The sequence below is a fragment of the Haliotis cracherodii genome, unplaced genomic scaffold, assembly GCF_022045235.1.
Source record: "Haliotis cracherodii isolate W230 unplaced genomic scaffold, xgHalCrac1.p SCAF_9, whole genome shotgun sequence".
Classification (NCBI taxonomy): Eukaryota; Metazoa; Mollusca; class Gastropoda; order Lepetellida; family Haliotidae; genus Haliotis; species Haliotis cracherodii.
Window position 1 is genome coordinate 4,612,302 of NW_027266343.1, and position 21,295 is coordinate 4,633,596.

General features: G+C 40.9%; 1 protein-coding gene and 3 pseudogenes across 2 annotated transcripts in view; 1 reads left to right on the plus strand and 3 right to left on the minus strand.

Moving 5' to 3' along the window:
* Positions 1-20,163, minus strand: part of LOC139452667 (protein mono-ADP-ribosyltransferase PARP15-like) — a 76,195-nt gene extending 56,032 nt beyond the window's left edge. For both annotated transcript variants that reach the window (XM_071234209.1, XM_071234208.1), the window contains exon 1: positions 20,064-20,163. The gene's annotated coding sequence lies outside the window, so the exon portion shown is untranslated. The remainder of the gene's footprint in view (positions 1-20,063) is intronic.
* LOC139453037 (uncharacterized) lies at positions 10,022-11,428 on the plus strand (annotated as a pseudogene).
* Positions 13,432-15,208, minus strand: LOC139453292 (uncharacterized; annotated as a pseudogene).
* Positions 17,421-18,304, minus strand: LOC139452878 (uncharacterized; annotated as a pseudogene).
* Positions 20,164-21,295: the final 1,132 nt, after the last annotated feature.

Consider the following 21,295-nt stretch of genomic DNA (forward strand, 5'->3'; position numbering starts at 1 on the left):
TTCTCCACCAGGTCTCTGATAAGAGTTAATTCCCCTCATTTTCCTCATGTGAGAGCTTCTGAAGATCTCGATACCTCAGAGTTTTTGTATCTGAATATTAATACAATAAATATTCTAATAAATATCCTGATGCAAACATATGAAAACATCCCCAACTTGGCAGAAACATCTGATCTGTTTATTGTGTTGATCTGTTGGTAACCTGGAACGAACTTATGTCATGGACTGAACTTAATGCTTCTCAAGTGTCGCTCTTCAATATTCCCATATCACCTGTCGTATCCTTACGCTAACATGCAAATATATACTCCATTGTCAAGTGACTATGAAGTTGTCGAGTTCCCATAGCAAATCACATGAGCCCAACAATCTCTCAGAATTGTTGTCTATGACACCATGTGCCAACGACAAAATGTCTGGTAATCTTCAAGCTCTTTCTGTGTGCAATGAAACGGTCAACTGAAGTGCTAACACCAGTGGTCCAAACTGGTGCATCCATTCCACGTCCTCTGTTACCAAATACTGCAGAGAGTAATTCGCATATATACTACCTGTCCACCAGAAACATCTGTCCCTCACGTCTACAATGGAACAAGAAAAGGTAATGCCAGCATTGCAATCTCGTGTTGATGTAAAGCCTGAGGTGGATCCAGTCCTAAATGTGGTCGTTCTGATCCTCATGGTGAAAACACAAAAAGCACCGCAGTTGATATCTGGAGAAGTGCAAACCTTCTTTGTTTATCTAGATCTTCTAGCTGCAAGTGGATATGATGTACCAATGGTATATACTGAACTGTAGCCTCCATGAGATTCATTACCTTTGACAGAATCCTGGAGACTAATCAAAATTAGAGTCATAAAGCACTCCAGTTGAATTACGTCGTGCCTTCACTACCGACTGTGCCCCCTTCAAGAAGAACCAACGGCTCATCAATACCCTCTGCAGATGAGCCACACATGCAGTGCCTCCCTCACTGCTGAATGTGCCTGCTTCATGTTTGCAGTTGTCTGTCCCAATATTGCGTAACCAAAAGCAGATCGTCTACTTGTGTCTCCTCAGCCATAGCTTCTACAAAAACTCTGGCAACAGTGCTTAAAGTGCGAATGGATAAGCATGTTCAGGCCTTCCCATGAGGCTACTAGTTCAACCTGATCGTATGTTAATAGGTTTCAGATTGGTGATACGAATGCTAACACGCTAACACTGTGAACACTGTAAGTTGCTGTGCCAACTCTAATGAATAGGTGAATGAAGAATGAACTAAATTTACTTTGGGTAAGTATTGTACACAAGTGTGGGCTTCAAGACGGTAAGCCATGTGCGCAAGAGGGGAGGTAACGCTAGCTCTCGCTATAATAGTGTTTGCCGCTTATCTCACACATGTATACTTTAAGGTGCAAAAATGTTTCTCAAATTGACAGAGCTCTGACGGTTCAGTCAAGGGTCCTTAGGAAACTCAGTTGTACGTCTTCATGTTGGTTGGTTGGTTTGTTGTATAACACCACACTCAGAAATATTCAAACTATATGACGGTATATGGCGGTCTGTAAATAATCGAGTCTGGACCAGACAATCCAGTGATTGACATCATGAGCATCGATCCAGGCAATTGGGATCGATGACCGTGCATCAACCAAGTCAGCGAGCCTGATCACCCGATCCCGTTAGTCACCTTTACGACAAGCATAGTCGACTTTTAGGGCAAGCATGGGTTGCTGTGAACCTATTCTACCCCGGATCTTCACAGGTCACGTCTTCATGTCCTTAAAGTCCTGACAGTTGATGTGCCGACTCGTCTGCTTTTATGATGCTTCAAACAAAGACTGGCTTGAGCTGACCCGCTTGATATTTCATATCGCCTGTTTTTTTAAAAAGAATATGACTGTTGTTGCTGAGTGCTACAAGAAGGGAGAGCACCTCTGAGGCAAGAAGATAGAGTGAGGGCCATAAAGCGGCATCATCAGAGGGTACCCATAATGCATCTGATCCATCTAGCTGTCCCACGTCATCTCTAGAGGCACTGGCAGATGAGAAAACGGTTGTACAGGGCAACTTGCTGGAGTGAGTTGGGTGTAATGCCGCTTTTAACAGTATTCCAGTTATATCAAGGTGTGTCAGCTAAATGTGGGAGCATTGTGGAGAAGTCTCGTCTAGTAGTAGACTTGCCAGTCGCCAAGGTGATCGAGTAGCAACAAAGTTACTGCAAAAGGTTAAACAGCACTCATAGCAACAAAGTAATGTTTTCCGACTGTAAGTATAATAAATGTTAAGATATTAGGAGCTTTGAGGAAATGGCAGTGAAAAGCGTGTTTCTGCAAATTCTTGCAAACGCTTCCTGTAACTTTATGTTACACTGTCCCTTGTGCTATCAATTTTCAATTTGTGATATGAATCAATTAAGTGTGATATCTATTTGTTGTCAATCATTAAATGTGTTTTTTGTTTTATACAGTTGCTTATTTTGCGTCATAAATGTAAAAAGAAAATACAGCATTCAGAGTCCTGATCAGTCACTGATTTGGTGCAGAACAATTATTCTGTGACACCCTTTTGAAGGAGGCCAAGCGCAAACCTAAAGCCAAACTTTTGAGGCATAGAAAAGTTCTTTTGGCTTCGGAGCAAAGCACCCCAAGTTTACTTTCAAGTCTTTTTTCTGCTGGGCCCTTTCATTTCGACTCCATTTCAGAACACACTATTCCAAAATATCAAACTTTCTGTAAAAGAGCATTGGCTTTGGACAGGGAGGTTCATACCATGTTGGACAAACATGTTGTAGAGGAGGTCCTAGACGAGGTCCTAGACATGACTTCCCAGACAATTTGTAAGTTCCATGTTCATCGTTCCAAAGAGGGATGATGGCTACAGACCAGTTGTCAATCTGAAACCACTGAATGCATACATACATTATCAGTACTTCACCTCCTGAAGGACCTGATAAAACGAAACGACTTTATGTGCAAGTTGGATCTTTACAGCTCCAATTGCTGCAGATCTCAAGAGCTTAGTTTGCTTCAGTTGGAGGACCTCTCTCTTCCAGTTCGTAAGCCTTCTGTTCGGACTGGCCCCAGCTCCTTGAGCTTTCACCAAGCTGCTGCGGCCAGTCGCCTGTCTCCTGAGACGGGTGGGGATAAGGTTGATAATCTACCTGGACGGGATTCTATGCTTGGTGGAATTGACAGATTTGTTAATTCGTCACAGGGATTCCATTCTGTACTTGCTGATGACCAGTGCGACGCCCAACACAGCAAACTCTCAGCTTGAGTTTACCAGAAGACAAAGTGACAAACATTATCTCAACATGCCAGAGCCGTCTTAGGAAAGATCTGGTGTCTATTCGCCAACTCGCCAGCCTCCATGAGAGCGATAATCCTTCCTCAGCTTCACTGTAGATAACTGCAGATACATGTGACTCGGTAGACTGGTAGACTTCCGCGGTTACGGAACGAGGACGAAAAGAACTGCAATGGTGGTCAAACAATCTTGCAATGTTATGACACAAATCAAGCCTGAATGAATTTATGCCAAAGCACTGTGACTATGTCCAGGTTGTGTACACTGACGCTGACTATACAATTCTGAATGACTTTTGTGGTTTACTGCAGAAACATAATTGACTTTAGATATTCTTCTTCCATAAAATTCTTCTGAGATTTGACTAATTTGTTTATTTAGAAAATGGCATTGAAGCGTCTGTTCTGAAAGTTCTTGCAAACACCACTGGTTACTTTATATATGCTAGTTCCTCTTCTTGCTTGATCAAATTTCAATTTGTGATATGTACCAATGAAATATCATATAATCAATAAATATGATTTTGTTCCAAAAACATTATTTGTTTTGCTTCATAAGCATGAAGAAATATAATACTGATCAGCCATAACATAGGTGCTGAACAAAAATAAAATATACTAATGCCCTGAATGTTTTCCTACTATAAATACAGCTCACTAAACAAAAGCTGTAGTTCCACGTTTGTAGACAAATGGCATTGATATTTTTTCTGGACTTTGTTTAGTTTTTTTCTATGGATGCTATTAGTCTTATGCACCAATTTGGGACAATTGTATTCTGTTTCATACTCCCATGAAACTACACTGTCCAGATATAACAAGTGCTGATACCGTTCCAAACTTATCTTTTAATCTCACCAGGGCCAAATGCCAAAGCACATAGCCAATGACTTTCCATTTTTTCCAAGTGAGAATGGTGTTATGCCATTTTTAGCGATATTGCAACAATATCACGTTGGGTGACACCAGCAATAAACTTCACACATGTGTACCCATGTCGCAAATCGAACTTGTGACCAATGCATGCCCACAGATCTGTTTTAGGAGGATATTTATAACTAATATGACACAGAATATTACAACAGCTATCTAATATGCACAGGCTAACATTAATAACCAGAAACAAGCCATGAAGAAAATTTGCATCCGGATTCCTTCCGGAAACCTTCCAGATACCTTCAAATTTCTTGGTATTGTCCAGATAATCTTTTTATGTGTTTCACACTTAAGTGAACAAAATGCACCCTCTAAAGTGGGAAGGTAACCGGAAGGTTTCCGTATCCTACACTTTTTTTTTGCTTTTTTTGCACAACTGGGATGGAGACAAGTTTGGCTTAGTGATGAGTCACGTTTTATGCTTCGCCGTGCGGTAGACGTCGTGTTTACAGGCGTCGCACTTAATGTAATGCACGAAGCTACATAGAGGAAGTGGAGATGGTAATGTAATAATTATGTGGGCAGGATGAGATTCTTCAGCCTTCTTCGGTCCTTCCCATTATGCATCATGCGAATGCTTTTTTTTAACAATAAACAACACCCGACCTCACACGACAAGCCTGACCACAGGCTTTTTTCGGGAATCACAACATCCAGGCCTTGCCATGGCCCTCCAGATCTCCAGATTAAAAAACCCAATCGAACATTTATGGGGTGCACTGGATCAACAACTGCGTGGACGTCAGCAACAACCTCAGAACCTCCGACAGCTGGCACAAGCACTAGAGGCAGAGTGAGTGAACATATTCCAGGCAACAAGACAGCATCTGATTGCTATCATGGGACGACGATGCCAGTCAGTTTGAGGCCCAAATGGTGGCCATACAAGATATTAAGAACAGATGACGTTAACCTTAAAAATCTAAAGTCACATATGTGCCAGATGGAACCTAGGTCAATGACAATGAAGTGTGCCAGATTTGAACAATCAGTTACCACCTGTTGATAATTTATATGATACGTAAAATATTCATCAAAAATCACTTTTGCGTTGTTGTATTTTTGCAGAGCATATTTATTGCAACTCCCTTCAGATGCCTTGGTTGACTTCCCATTATTAACAGAGGCGTTCGGTAAAGCCTTCGTGTTAAACGTACGAAACTTCATATGCTTCATGGATCTATTTTGGACGTTGCTGGAGTCAAAGTCTATGTTTGTTTGTTTGTTTGGTGTTTAACGCCAAACATTCTTCATGAAACTGTAAGAGATTTCGGATATGTTCAATGACTATCAAATAATAAAAAGACTGCATTGTAAAAATCAAGTACTGAAATTGCTCAGCATGTTGATTTGTGTCAGTGCGGAAACCTGTCATGATTGATCTTCAACTGCTGGAAGACTTTTCAAGAACATGTACATCATCTTGAAGACAGGAACGCGAAGATGGTAGTTCTATATCAAAGCAATCAACTTACAAGGACACCACTTGAGAATGACATATGTTAGACAGTCGAATCTAGTGAGGAATCTATCACTGAACTTGATCGTTTTCCGATTTTCTTATGTGTGTGTGAGCAGTCATTGTCCTGGCCTGTTGAAACTTGCTGACGGGAATTGTCACCGCAGTTCTGATACTTGCATGCTGCACGTTTATGGCATTGCAGCTGCGTTTGGGCGAATTGCTCCGTCGCGACGTCACAACATTTCGTTTCGGGAAATCTTCATGTTTACTCGAAAATTTAATGAAATGAATTACTTAAGAAATAAAATTAAATTTCTACCATATAAAAATGATCGGACCCGGTGTCTTCAAATTTATGCATATATAGTTTCCTTTTTTTTTAGTGTATATTTATGACTTTCGGCAACGTGTACTTTCCGATTGGCAACCTCAAATAATCCGATTCGTATGCAAAAGACAAACAGATCTGCTAGGACAGGATCACAGTTACTGTTTGGGACAGGACTTAGGACGACACTGACTGTGTGCACGTCATGCTCTATTTCTTGACTCAATACACAGCCAATGGCCGCGACGTAATAATAAGGGAACCTCAGTAGCTTCTGAGAAAATGTGTCCCCACTGCAGACACTATGCACCAAGTAAAACAAGTAAAGATTGCTGCAGAGCATCAATTGTTCCCCGCAATGTAATGTTATGTGCAGAGCAAGGAAGTGTAAGCTATGGGAGGTGAGAATTGGCGTTAAGTACAAATTGGTTGTTATTAATGTAGTTACATTTGGAAAGCACAATAAAAGAAACAGTGTCTTTAAATGGTCAGCACAAGGAAAAGCCAAGCACGGAAACTGGGCCTGTCAGGCAGAACTTGATATATACCCACTATATGTACCAATAAAAAAATAATTGATTCCAAGTCCTATATAGATGACACAACAACAAAATTTAATGTCATTCTAAAATATGCTTCTGTTATAAATATCAATATTTCTGGTCAAAATGTTGGTTGGGATAAATAAAACAAACTGCTTAAATAGTAAACACAAACATTGTAATGAATCCACTGTAAATAAACCTCAGTTTAAAAGTAAAAATTCACGTATTCATTAATGGATTCCCATTCATCTAGCAGCATGTTAAGAACACCCAGTTTGGTCAAGACATCTATAAATATTGAGAAATATCTTACATATTGTAAAAACAAAGGCCATAGGTCACTTTTCTCAAAACTTCGTTTAAGTAATCACAAACTCAAAATTGAAAATTGGTAGATATACAAAAACACCAACCCAATGAATCAACGTCTCTGTGAAACATGTGATGTCTCAGAAGATGAACAACACTACGCACTGTCTTACATAATACAACCAAGAAAGAGAATGACAATTCTCAATCATGATAGGGAATTTGGTACACTCTGTTAAAAGGAACAGGTCTTAATAATTTTACCAACAGTTATCCAGAAACAACTTCCAAGATCTGTTATTATATCAACAATAACAAACAAATTCTTTGTATGTACAACATTACCATAGTTTTGCTCAATTCTCATGTTGTTTTCATATCATTCTAATACCCTTGTTTTGAAATAAAATTGTTATAATGTACCTCCTTTGTGTGTTGAATGTACCGGTGTTTTATATTTGTCGTTTATTGTGCATGTATTTTGTAGTTTGTGATAGTGTAATATTGTCACTGTTTCTTCATGGAATGTTACGCAATACATATCTCATCTAAAACATCTTTGTTGTATGATAGTTTCTTACAGTTGTGTACGGGGGCACGGTTGGCCAAGCCGCCGAAGGCGCTGCAATTCGCTATGCAGAGTTGTCTCCCTTGGGCACGCCAGAAACCTATGACGGTGTGTTTGAATCCCGGATCGCCCTGATTTTGTTGTCAGCACAAAACCCTTGCTCGTTTGCTTCACCAAAGTGGTGAACGTCTAAAACCTGCATCACTTCGGACTTTCCCCCCACATCAAGCTGACACGTAATACTATTCAAAATGGCGTTAAACCCAACTCACTCACTCACTCTTGTGTACGGTTCCGCTTGGTTAACTGGGTTTGTGTTGTGATTGCTTCAAGTTTAGATTTGAAGTATGTTTAGAAGAATGTTTCTATGTTCAACCCAAACATCGTGAAGATATCATGCAACCGTATAATCTTTTAGGAAAATAATTGCCCAACCTATGTATCCAGAAGCAAAAAACGTATACGGGTGTATAGCCTCTGCCGGAAATTAAAAATACTGTCAAAGCAATAAACCATGCAGAGCCGTAAACTGCCGCATGAACCGGTATGAATCATACATTACATACAGCGAACTATTTGAAACAATACTGTGCTCAACTATGCACAGCAAGCGCCATACATGTGATTATGAAGACAACTAATTACAAATTTCTCATATCAAACCCGTTTTACATGTGTTGTTCATTGAACAAAGTCATACTTTATAGAAACCTGGTATTTAATCGTGTTGAACAATATGTTGCAATAGCAATGTGTAGTTGAAAGATGGAGTGCGCGTGACAGGTTTGACCTAAATTCCTGCCCGGGACGTTTTTCGATGGCTGCCTGAATAACATACGATACATTGCAAAGGTATTGCGCAATAGAACTGTTCGGGAAAGGGAGATAATCACTCACTCTCAGTGATACAGCTTGAATAAGTTACAATGAACAGCATTGCAAGGTCAGTGAGTGATAAAGGTCTATACTACGCCAATAGCTAAAGGAGATAATCGCTCAAAGCGCAATAGTTTATTCTTACAAAATATAGACCGGTTAACTTTAGTGAAATGAGATATATATTTCCCCTAAACATTTTTAGCTCTTTTAAAAACAAAATAAACAAATGTCATGTGTTATCTGCATTACGAAACTTTCAGAATAGCAAGACGATTTAGAAGTATCTCTTATTGCTGGGAAAGAATAGCATCAACATTTCACGCACATTATTTGTATGTTTCGTTTCGGTAACTGCATGGCTTGAAATTTCAATGAAACCAACGTTAACATGTCGACATACATGCTACAAAATTAACAGTTCCCACGGGGAAGAATAATATGGATTAGGGGCCGTAATGCTGTAAACAAATAACTGACGCGACCAATTTTAGAACGCAGTCTTGTAAAGTATATCTTAGATAAGCATGCAAACTTTCATTCATGCAACTTCAGTAGTGAGTTTCCGAGAAAACTTGCCCTCATTTCACACACTTTGCACTAAGTTGAAAGGTGACATAACTCTCAAAAAAATAAATGAGTGGACCACTTTTCGAACTCGGTCTTGACGAGTATCCCTTAGAATAAAATAAAAACTCTCATACATGTAACTTAGTAGTTTCTGAGAAAACTTGTGATGATGGCACATTGGGCGTTTTGCCCCAGGGACGTTTTGCACCCATTGACCCCAAGCACGGAGGCATGACAATCTAAATGACGGCACGCTAAAGATAGACCAACGGTTATACATTCAAACATCGGTGTAATTAAAACTATACAACAGTATGTATGAAATTCCTTTAAAATAGAAAGGGTATGATGTAGTTATGCCTGTTATGTTTACAGTTGTTGTAAAGATTAGTAGAATCCTGTTGTTACTACGAACACGGTGTTGAACTAGGTCACATAACAGCCATGTGTCTATAGTGTTTGCATGCTGAGAGAAAACTGCTTGTTTGATATGGTGACTCATCAAGTGGTATGCGGGACGCTGCCCTTTCATCGTTCCACCGTATGTAGTACCCTATACAAGAGTTGTGTAGTGATCCGTTGCAGAGCGTTTAAACAAGCTCAGACATGTCAGGAGCCTTTCAGACGAGTCTATGATGTAGGGGTGATTCATTCATAAAACACACCAGAGGCTCAGTCTAAGTATGTATTGTGACCACACCTATCACCCCTCGCGTGTATGCAATGACAAATGTCATATGTCTGCATGGAAACGATTATCATCTGCTCACAATGAACTCATCCTTTTTGTAATCCTTTATAAACTGAAGAGCGGCATTAACATGTCATATTGTTGCCAGCAGCCGAGACGGACGTTGTGTCAATTTAAGCTGTTACACAAGGTAATTGAATGTTATTCAAGCACAAAAACCTTGCTTTCAAAGTTATCTATTAAACACTTTTACATGGTTAAATGATGAAAGTGAAATATTGTATGGTTGAGATAACAAAATACGATGCTATCCTTTTGATAAATTACTAGTATAATTCGCAACCGAGACCACAACATCGAACTTAATCTGTATTTATGAAGCAGAAAGTCTGTTGTTAATTTTAAGAACTTCTACAGGTAATTTTTATTTTATTTTGTTTGTAGAATGGAATCGAAACAAAACTTTCTGAACAGTGTGAAGACTGTCTGAGTTGGAAACTTGGGCCACCGCTAACAATTGTACAGATGATCCAGAAGTCAATCTCAAACGAATTGAATTGTTAACATCAAGAGTGACTGCACATCCTGTATCTACACCAGTGTCGTCCATAGGTAACATTTGTCACATCTGCCAGAAGTCCTTTAAGCAGCGTCAGCATCTGGCTAGGCATATTCGTACTGTTCACGGCAGTGACATAATCACCTGTCAAGAATGTAAACATACATTCACCAGACGGGATAACTTGGAAAATCACCGCTGTAACCTTAAGCGGAAGTCAACACCGACTGGCTCAGAACCGAAACGTCTCTGCTTACATCCACTGTCACCTGATAATACTCCACCGGCTCCACGAGCAACCTGTAACTGGTGTGGACATGTCAAGTGTTTACTGCCCGGCAAGGTCTTCTGTCAACAATGCTCGACAAAAGGTAGAGAATGTCTCCATTGTCTGCGACCTCTCCCTGAGCGGTTTTCCAGCCAGCAAGTGGATCAATGTGACAGCTGCGTGAGACGTCGGGAGTGGTACCAGGTCAGGCGCAGCCAGATTGGGGGAGGTCAGAGGTCAGCTCTTGAGGGTAGTGTGTCAACCACAGCATTAACCCCAAATGAAGCAAACAGTGTGAACATTCTCCAGTTTCTCGCAGATGAACAGACAAACATTACACCATTATTACATGATTTTCTGTTAAAAAAGAAAGGTATGAAATGGTTTCTCACGTTGAAACTCAAATTTATAAAGTACGACGAAAACAATGAAAGCATTTTAGCAGAACCCATTGTCAGAACCATCAACTTTTGGGCCACACAATTTTCTGAAATTGAGCAACAATTAGCAGAGGCTTATTATATACATCCACACAGGAATTTCAGGCTGAAGGGAGTGGGTGGTTACTAGACCATATTGTTCATGTTGAAGTGAACACAGCTGAATATGCACCCTTGGCAGCAAGTTTCTACATTTCTCTGCCTGAGTATCTGGCCAACAAGAAAGCCATTTTAAATATCCAAAATGATGATCAAAAATGTTTCATGTGGTCAATACTCGCTGCCTTACATCCAGTACATAGAAAAAATCATCCAGAAAGAGTTAAGAAATATAATGAGTATGAACATGAACTTGACTTGAAAGGCATTGATATACCTGTACCCTTTTCCCAAATTTCAAAATTCGAAAATCGAAATAAAATTTCTGTCAATGTATTTGGTTTTGAGAAGGATGATGGTGTGTTCCCTCTTTACATCAGTTCAAATGGTTTCAAACCAGCAGTAGATTTGTTGCGTTTAAGTCAGAGAGACAAGAGACACTTTTGTCTTATTCGCAGTTGTGGTTTTGGTGAGACTTCTGTGTGATTTCAACTTTCGATTTTACTGGTCTCATCAAAGTATCAATATATTGTTCTTTTCATACCAGAGCTTCATTCGTTTGATTAATATCTGAGGGTGATAGTTCATTCAATGATCTGTGAGGTCTGTGGTTATAATCCCGGACGAGGTCTTGTAAAATATCCAAATAATGACAGTTTGTTTGAACGTGAAATATCTGTACATTGTTGTCTTGAGGGTCCGTATCACTCTCTCAGCATAGGACGCCTTTGTTTCATTCTGTGTGACATAGTAAGTGATGCCCTTGTTTCTTAAAAAAAGACCTCACTTTCTTATTATCAAATTCTCGCCCTTTGTCTGATCGTATAATTTGTGGCAAAGTAGCATGGGAAAAAATCTTCTTCATGGCCTTAATGACAGCATCTGGTGTTTAAGTGTGAATGAAAGAATACAAAAGATAACACGATGCTTCTTCAGTGGCAAAAAAAACGGGCGCAGCTTTATTACATAACAATACAGGCGGAAGTTGCGACAAGCAGTGTTACACAGTACACAGCAATGCAGTTACAGCGTCCGAGGTTTAGATGGGTACATATCGTGACGCAATGGAGTAACTACCAAATCATGACCAAATGGGCCGGAACATACACATCATGACCAAATGGGCCGGAATGTACACATCATGACCAAATGGGCCGGAACATACACATCATGACCAAATGGGCCGGAATATACTCATCATGACCAAATGGGCCGGAACATACACATCATGACCAAATGGGCCGGAATATACACATCATGACCAAATGGGCCGGAATATACACATCATGACCAAATGGGCCGGAATAGAGATTACAGTTCAGTTCATCCTCCGTGGCTAAACACAACGTGAGGCATGAGCTGCAGTCCATCCTGTGTCATTACATACACTGTCATCCTCTGTGGTTTGGGTACACTACATGAGGTGCAGTTAGCATGTTGAGGCTGAACTTACTTACAGTTAATGAGAAAACTGAGTTGCCTGCCACGACCTCCACCAACTATTGCTGCACCAAGTTATATAGTATACTGATGAGAGGCTCTGAAACACGAAGAAAATTAGAGCAAAAAACACATCCTTATGCATTCATTGAATCATTGACTTATATTGCTAATGAACAGATATGCATACTCATTATGCGGGAAGTATGATGCAAGAAGTATTGATTTACCATGATGAAAAACATGTTTACATTACAATATTAACATGTAAACCCATGTACAAAGAAAGCAAAATTGGGCTGGGAGGGTAGGGATAAATAATATGTTGCCTATGAAATTCGCGTTTGGCTGCTTGCTGGTGTACGCAGAAAGAGGCTTGATGCAGTCACGTGCGTCACGTGATCGGTTTACGATTACCAACACACTGGTGTAAGGGAGGCAAATCCACTGAACTGTGGTAGGGTGCCTAACCTCCCACTTAAACAAATTTGTTTCATACTGGCTTTCACAAATTAGATGAAGTGTGAATGAAAGAATACAAAAGATAACACGATGCTTCTTCAGTGGCAAAAAAACGGGCGCAGCTTTATTACATAACAATACAGGCGGAAGTCGCGACAAGCAGTGTTACACAGTACACAGCAATGCAGTTACATTGCTTGCGTCCGAGGTTTATATGGGTACACATCGTGATGCAATGGAGCAACTACCAAATCATGACCAAATGGGCCGAAACATACACATCATGACCAAATGGGCCGGAATATACACATCATGACCAAATGGGCCGGAATATACACATGACCAAATGGGCCGGAATAGAGATTACAGTTCAGTTCATCCTCCGTGCCTAAACACAACGTGAGGCATGAGCTGCAGTCCATCCTGTGTCATTACATACACTTTCATCCTCTGTGGTTTGGGTACACTACATGAGGAGCAGTTAGAATGTTGAGGCTGAACTTACTTACAGTTAATGAGAAAAATTGAGTTGTCTGCCACGACCTCCGCCACTGAGCTTGGTTTATAGCAAGCTCATTCCCCTGAGGATTAAGCATAAGAACTGAATGCGCGCGACACTAGTTTTGAAATGAATGCCTGGACGAGGACAAACCAGCAAATAACTCAAAACCCCCCTGCAATGAGTCCACGAAAATGTTATTGCCAATGTCCGACAGGTGGACACCATCCTGTCTGAACAAACCCCTGTCTCCTATGTTAATTTCATTGTGCCCGAGAACGCGACCTCCAAGGTCTAGTACACCTTTCCTCCCAAATCTATTAAACCTCTTCCTCTTGCGCTCCATTACTCTGCCGTCTGGTATACCCCGCCATGTGACCCTCTGCAGAACATCTGACCATATGACTTGTGTGAAGGGCATCATGTGATGAATTTTTGTGAGATCCCGACTCACCATTTGTAACAGTACTGTTGTTGGCACGTCCCCAAGGTCGTTACCGCCAAAATGAAGGAGAAGCCATGCTGGTGGAGGACTGCGCCTTAATTTTTGCTGAAGAAATGGCAACAATGATTTCCACTTCATTCCCCTACTCCCCTACTCCCATACTTCTGCAGACCCAGGTCCAATCCCACTGGCCTTGCAACTGTTCTCCGGTGAGCCCAGCAGATAAGGCTGGAGCCGACAAGCCATATTTCTGTCAAAAACAAGTATTTGTCACAGAGTGACGAAATATCCCCCGCCTGTACACCATAGTACCAAATATGAAGACAATCCAGCGATTAGTTCTTGAGATATTGTGGCAACACCGTTTTCCAACTCCAAAAACAGATTTGCCTGCTGTGACCTTGAAAATGGGGTCAAGGTCACCAAATCTGACAGGTGTATGCAGTGTCTGTATATACACTATAGTTCCAAATATGAAGACAATCCAGCGATTAGTTCTTGAGATATCGCGGCAACACTGTTTTCTAACTCCAAAAGCAGATTTGCCTGCTGTGACCTTGAAAATGGGATCAAGGTGACCAAAACCGACTGGTGTCTGCGGAGTCTGTATATACACCATAGTTCCAAATATGAAGACAATCCAGTGTTTAGTTCTTGAGATATCGCGGAAACACCGTTTTCCAACTCTAAAAGCAGATATGCCTGCTGTGACCTTGAAAATGGGGTCAAGGTCACCAAAACCGACTGGTGTCTGCGGAGTCTGTATATACACCATAGTTCCAAATATGAAGACATTCCAGAGATTAGTTCTTGAGATATTGCGGCAACACCGTTTTCCAACTCCAAAAGCAGATATGCCTGCTGTGACCTTGAAAATGGGGTCAAGGTCACCAAAACCGACTGGTGTCTGCGGAGTCTGTATATACACCTTAGTTCCAAATATGAAGACAATCCAGTGTTTAGTTCTTGAGATATCGCGGCAACAAACAGGTGGGACGTACAGACGGACGTACGGACGGACGGACGTACGGACGGTCGTGAATACTATATCCCCCGCTTCGCGCTTTCGCGCGGCGGGGGATAATGAGTTGTTACAACATATTGATGCGAATGTACTTACATATGCAGTAGATTTCCACCTACCCCATGTGCAAAGTAGCTCATGTGGTATTCCCTGTGTTGCTGCATATGTAGCAGCTCCAATCCTGAATGAGTGTGTGTTGTAGTTTTGTGTGTGAAAGTTGAGGAACTGTAAGGCTTTCCGGAGTACTGCAGAGAACTGATATCTGGTGACGGCTTTACCATTCAAATGGATGAAGAACTGGCCTGGTTGGGTTGAGCGTAAAGACAGATATGCACTTAATGACCTGACTGGGCAAATTGTAGCATCAGACTTAGGTGGGATTATCAGAGTTGTGCCTTTGCCATGTTAATCATTCTTTGAAAAGCAAATCTTAACGTGCACTGCCTGTGCAATAATACCAACATCTGCCAATTTAAGTGTTCTGTCCTGATTTATCTTGGTCACAAACGCTATCTCACCAATCCGTAGGATTGCAAAAAATGCCAAGTTAAACATGGCAGCAAATAAACAAGCTTCATAACCTGACATACAAATAGCCTGGAGGGCACTAGGCAGCCTCTTCAACATTTCAATTGTGATTGGGTGTCTTGCATCAGGTGTCGACAGCAGAGCTGCTGTATTTCTGTATCCCTGCATGCATTTGCGAACTAAAAAGTTTTCAGTAGGGTCAGACCAGCTATTAATTTTGTGATGTCTGCCAAGAGCTGAGAGATGATGAGCTATAGTTGAGCTTGCAAAGGCCTTCCTAGACATACTGGCTATGTAACATAAAATATCATCTACCGGCACAGGCCAAATCATAGGTATTTTATGATTGTGACAAAATTTGTCAAATGACCTTAATGCAGCTGCATAGGTGTGTTGAGTATTGCTCGACACTGATGCTTTAATCAAGGCAAAAGCCTCGGATTTTAGATAACCACAGATTCTTGGGTACTGGTGTCGGTTTGGTTCTGGCTTCTGGTTTCAGCTGACGAAACTTCTGAAGATCAAAACGAGATAAGGAATCTGCAATGCTGTTTTTAAAACCAGGAATAAACTGACCTTTGACTAATAAATTTATGTTGAGACAATGAAGTACAAACTGCCTCACAAACTGCATAGTATTCTTACATTTAGTTGACTGCTTGTTCAGTATGGACACTACTGCTTGGTTATCACTATTTATTATTAACTTTTTGCCCCTGAGGGCATCAGCCCAAATGTTAACCGCAACATAGACTGGGAAGAATTCCAGCAGCGTGATGTTTCGTGTTAGGCCCAAAGTCCTCCAATGTCCTGGCCATGAACCGTTGGTCCAGCGTCCATGAAAGTACGCTCCAAACCCACATGACTCTCCTGATGCACTGTCTGTGTAGAGGTGTAATGCTTCATCGGTAATCCAGCATTGATCCAGGAATAATGACGTTCCATTATGATTGTCCAGGAATGAAAGCCAAATCTGAAAATCATCTTTCATATTCCTTGTAACCCTAACTTTATGATTGGGCTTCTTAATACCACAAATTGAATCAATGGATCTCCGTAGGAAGGCCCTGCCGATGGGAACGGCCCTACCTATGTAATTTAGTGAACCAATGAGACTCTCTACTTGCTGTTTGGTTGCTTTGGATTTTGACATGACAAACCTGAGTTTATCCTTAGCATCCTGTATTTTGTCTGCTGGTATGGTTAACTCCATCCTTACTGTGTCTAGCTGAAATCCAAGGAAGCTGATTAATGTTGTTGGTGTTACAGTTTTGTGACTGGCTATAGGGATTCCGAGTTCGTCGCAAGTTGCTAATAATGTTGACAGGACTAACTGACATTCAGACTTATCTCTTACAGATCCTCCGCATAGGTAGTCGTCCAAGTAATGCATCAACTCACCTTGAGAATTTAACTTTGTTTGAACTATCCACTGGATGAAAGTGGAAAAATTTTCAAATATTGAGCAGCTTATACTGTACCCAATTTATGTAAGAATTTTATTCCTAGTAAGTGAAAATCATGAGGATGCACCATGCATAACCTGAAAGCACTTTTGATGTCTGCCTTTGCTAAGTATGCCCCTGGACCAAGCTGCTGAATCATCAAAATTGCATCGTCAAAATTGCATCGTCAATGGATGAGTAGGTTACGGAACAAAGGCTGGGGCTGATGAAATCATTTACTGACATACCATCTGGATACGATAAGTGGTGGATGATGCGGTACCCGTCTACTTCTTTCTTTGGAACAATTCCAATAGGAGAGATCCTCAGGTTTGGTAAAGGTGGGTTATGATATGGACCGGCCATTCGGTCTAATTGTACATTGGAAAGTTTCCCAAGTATGATTTGTTCCATATTGGGATCTTGAGCTGATTTTAGATTATTACAAACTAACCTGGCCTCTCTGGGTCCTGTGTAATGTAAATGAAATCCTTCAGTGAAACCGCAACAAAGAACACTGGCATCACTTAACAATGGGTAGGACTCCTGGTATGCTAATAGCTTATCTACTTTGATAGGTGTGTGGCCCAATGCTTGCACGTTTTGGGAGGTCTCTGTTGCGAAGCTGAAATGTATTAACCTCCTGGGTTGGTTGATTTCCTGTAACTGATTGGTTTAATCGGCACTTTGGGAAAGGGTGGCTCCCACCACACTGGAAAACGGCAATGTTGTCTGTGACAAAAAAATTCCAGGGTCATTGAAATCCCAGCAAAAACCAACTTTTAAGGTGTTTGCAGTTGGAGATTGTGAAGGCTGCTTGAAAGTGGTGAAACTGCGGTTCACAGGTTGAGGAGTGACATTCATGTATAACATCCACAATTCCGCGTTGATTGTGCCCCATGCCTTGTCTGTGGATCTACTTATGCGCAGCCTAAACTGTTTATCATAATTTTGCCAACCCTGGCCCCTGCTGGCAGCCAATCTAATTGTGTGCAAATATTTAAGCATTTGCTGGTGGCTTTCGGGGAATTTCTCCAGGTATATGCTGATATCCAAATATGATAAAGGCTGTTGTCCACTCTTCCACTGACTGTATGTCCTTCGACTGGCGTGACAATTGACCCATTGAGTTTACTCTGATAGTGCTATCCATACTTTGCCCCTTATCCAATCCCTTAATGAGGGTAGCCAGATCTACATATTCCCTATTGTGTATTTTATCCCTAATTGGTTGGGGGATGAAGGAACCAACATTGTCAGTTGACAAAGTAACCATTTTGTCACCACTGCATGCAATCCTAGCATTTATAGGCATGTTAAGCGTATCGTTGCCAATGGCAACAGATGCGAGAGCGTGTGTGTTGTGATTTACCGACTGTACTAGTGGGATAGTGGGGGTATCTAAGCCTATCACTACATGAGACCGTGTATCATTATTGAAAACATGAGGTAATACATCACCTGATCCATTCCTCGCGTCGACGAGCTGCGATGACCGAGAGACGGTAGTTGACGCCATGTTGTCTGCATCGCCAGGCTGAGAACTTCGATTCGTTGGTTTGTTGACTCGAGCCGATTTCCGCGACGATCTCCGGTCGCTGGGTGCTTGGATCTTCCGCTTCCTCGATCTCCGACCTGACATCGTTCTTCTCACCATCGTACGGACAAGAAATTACACTAAGACAATAAATAATATGTTGCCTATGAAATTCGCGTTTGGCTGCTTGCTGGTGTACGCAGAAAGAGGTTTGATGCAGTCACGTGCGTCACGTGATCGGTTTACGATTACCAACACACTGGTGTAAGGGAGGCAAATCCACTGAACTGTGGTAGGGTGCCTAACCTCCCACTTAAACAAATTTGTTTCATACTGGCTTTCACAAATTAGATTTATTTTTGAGGGGTTCCACCCACAGAAAACGTGTAAATACATTGATAGCTATGAGGAAGTATTTCACACCATCATTTTCCGAGGCTATATTAGATACATCAGCTAAGTCAATATCCCATCGAGCATTGAGGCCTGAAGCCACCACTCTGTTCCGCTTGAACTTGTATATTAAAGGTCGATGAAGCGATTATGCGTCTTGAGAAGCTAGCCACTTCTTGATGTGATGTAACTAATATCACATTTACCTTCCCTTTTCACAATGTGATATAACTTAGCAGGCCCAGAAAAGGAAGCTGGGTGTTTGGGATTAAAATAAATACCAGATAAATAAACTTTCCAACCATCAGCCGGCATGGTTACATGAGAAATGAAGCCTAAACAATGTAAACAGAGCTTTTATATCTATCAACTACATAGCCATTCATAACTACAGAGACGGGGCTGGGTTTCATTCAATAATAAACGTCCTTGTATGTGTGTATGTTAACTCGTGGATACAGAGGACCTCCTTCCTCAACGGTTCAGTGGACAAGGCTGTTATGTGACCTAGTTCATCACAGCATTTGGTTTACACAGCTGACAGACGATTGGTTATATGACCCGATTTCACGCTCTCGACCGGTTTAAATGTACTATATGAGCTATCTTTAGCGTGACGTCATTTAGATTGTCATGACTCCGTGCTTGGGGTCAATGGGTGCAAAACGTCCCTGGGGCAGAACGCCCAATGTGCCTTCATCAAACTTGTCCTCATTTCACGCAGTATGCACAAGGTTGAAACGCACAGAGCAAAGGCCATGAATTTACGACACCAATTTTCGAACTAATTTGGGATCATGACCAGTAACGGCAGTGTGAAAATTTGACTTATAGGTTTTTGAGAAAAGTTGCCCCCTTTGAGAAGAGGACGAACGGGCGCGCTACGTTCCTATATCCAAAGCCCCACTTCGTGGCGGGGAATATTAACATAACCTTTGACAAAATGCTTTGGGGTTGAGTTTCCTTTTACAATCTGGTAAAATGAGAAACAGACACGAAATGCCATCACCACTGTTCTTAAGATATGGTGAATAATACGTATAAAAATATTTGTTCTCACAAAAAGCCCAATTAAATTTGTTTTGGTACGAATAATATATAAGTTGAAAATTAATATTATTTTTTGGCCAACAACCTTCGTTGAATTTTATGCCAAACATTTTGTAAACCAACTAACAAGAAATATCACTGACATTAGTATGACGATAAGAGACACAACGGGCAATACAACCATGCACACACTGAAATGCCAAACAGTGTAAACGTGTCATCCACGACCTTAACATTTGAACGTCATGTTACCATTCCATACAAATACTAGTATATACAACCAATATTAAAATGTTACCTTCTTTCCGTGTTGTTCCTGTAATTCCGAAATGTGTCTATCACACACAGTGGTCTCTGATATAACTATTACGCAGTTGTTTCCTTATGAGGAAACTAGTTTCAGCTCGAACCGGTTTATTTAATCTATAAATAGTCACATATTGTTCATTTGGTTCAAGGCCGATTTACCTCACCTTAGCGAGGAGATATCGTGTTGTGGTGATACTAGTACTATTGTTCAACGTGTTATTAAGTTCTTTTTAGATTTGTTTAAACTTTTTATTGAATATATGTTTTTTTATATGAATACTATGTATCATATAGTTATAAGTAGATGTGCTCGTCCCAGCCAGAGTATTATATGCTTTTAACCCTTTCGGGGCCCCTTCGGAGCCCGTCGATACCCCTTTTAGATCAACTCAAAGCAATGAGATCAGCCACTGCATTAATGATTTGATCACAAAGGTTTATTAAGTATATTATGAACGAAATGTCCGTGACATGTCATTGTGTTTCCTGTAATATTATTAAAACATATATAGGTACATGTATTCTCCAAATCGATAAACAAAGGCATATTGATACTTAACATCACAAAATTTCTCCACCTGGAATGTTTCCAAGAATTATTACAAAGAAATTATACATGTTATGAACGCTCATATAAAAAAAAAACAAGATGCAAGAGAGGGGATGACGTCCAAACACGCCATGTACCTGTTCTTTGTCCTGATGGTTGCGCTCACGTGATAACAGTGTAGACCGCGGAAACCGTTTCGCACCTATACCCCGAAAGGTCAGATACAACTGTTCATGCTGATAAATATAGTGCGCAAAATAAGCTCTGCTCTGATGAACGGAATGAAAGACAAATTTTCCAGCAAAGGTGCCCATAGATTTTATCTGCTGGAGTCAAGGCTTGAATCTCGTCACAAATGACTTCAGTTACATAGCTAAGACATGATTCTTAATTGATGGGAATACATTGAATTATTGTCGGGTTCAGGTGTTTTACCCTTATGTTCGTTTTTTGAACCAACAATTTACCTGATGTGTATTACTATCTTGTCATCCGGCTTTGTCCAAATCAATAATATGATATGCCACTGGATTTTATGGTCCTTCGACTCTATTGTCTGGTTTGTTTACAGACCACCGTCTTGTGGCAGGATAACTTGTGTTCGGCGTAGGGCAACACACATTTTCTTATTATGCAAATTGTGTGACTGGCGGGTGCTACCGGTAGGGCAG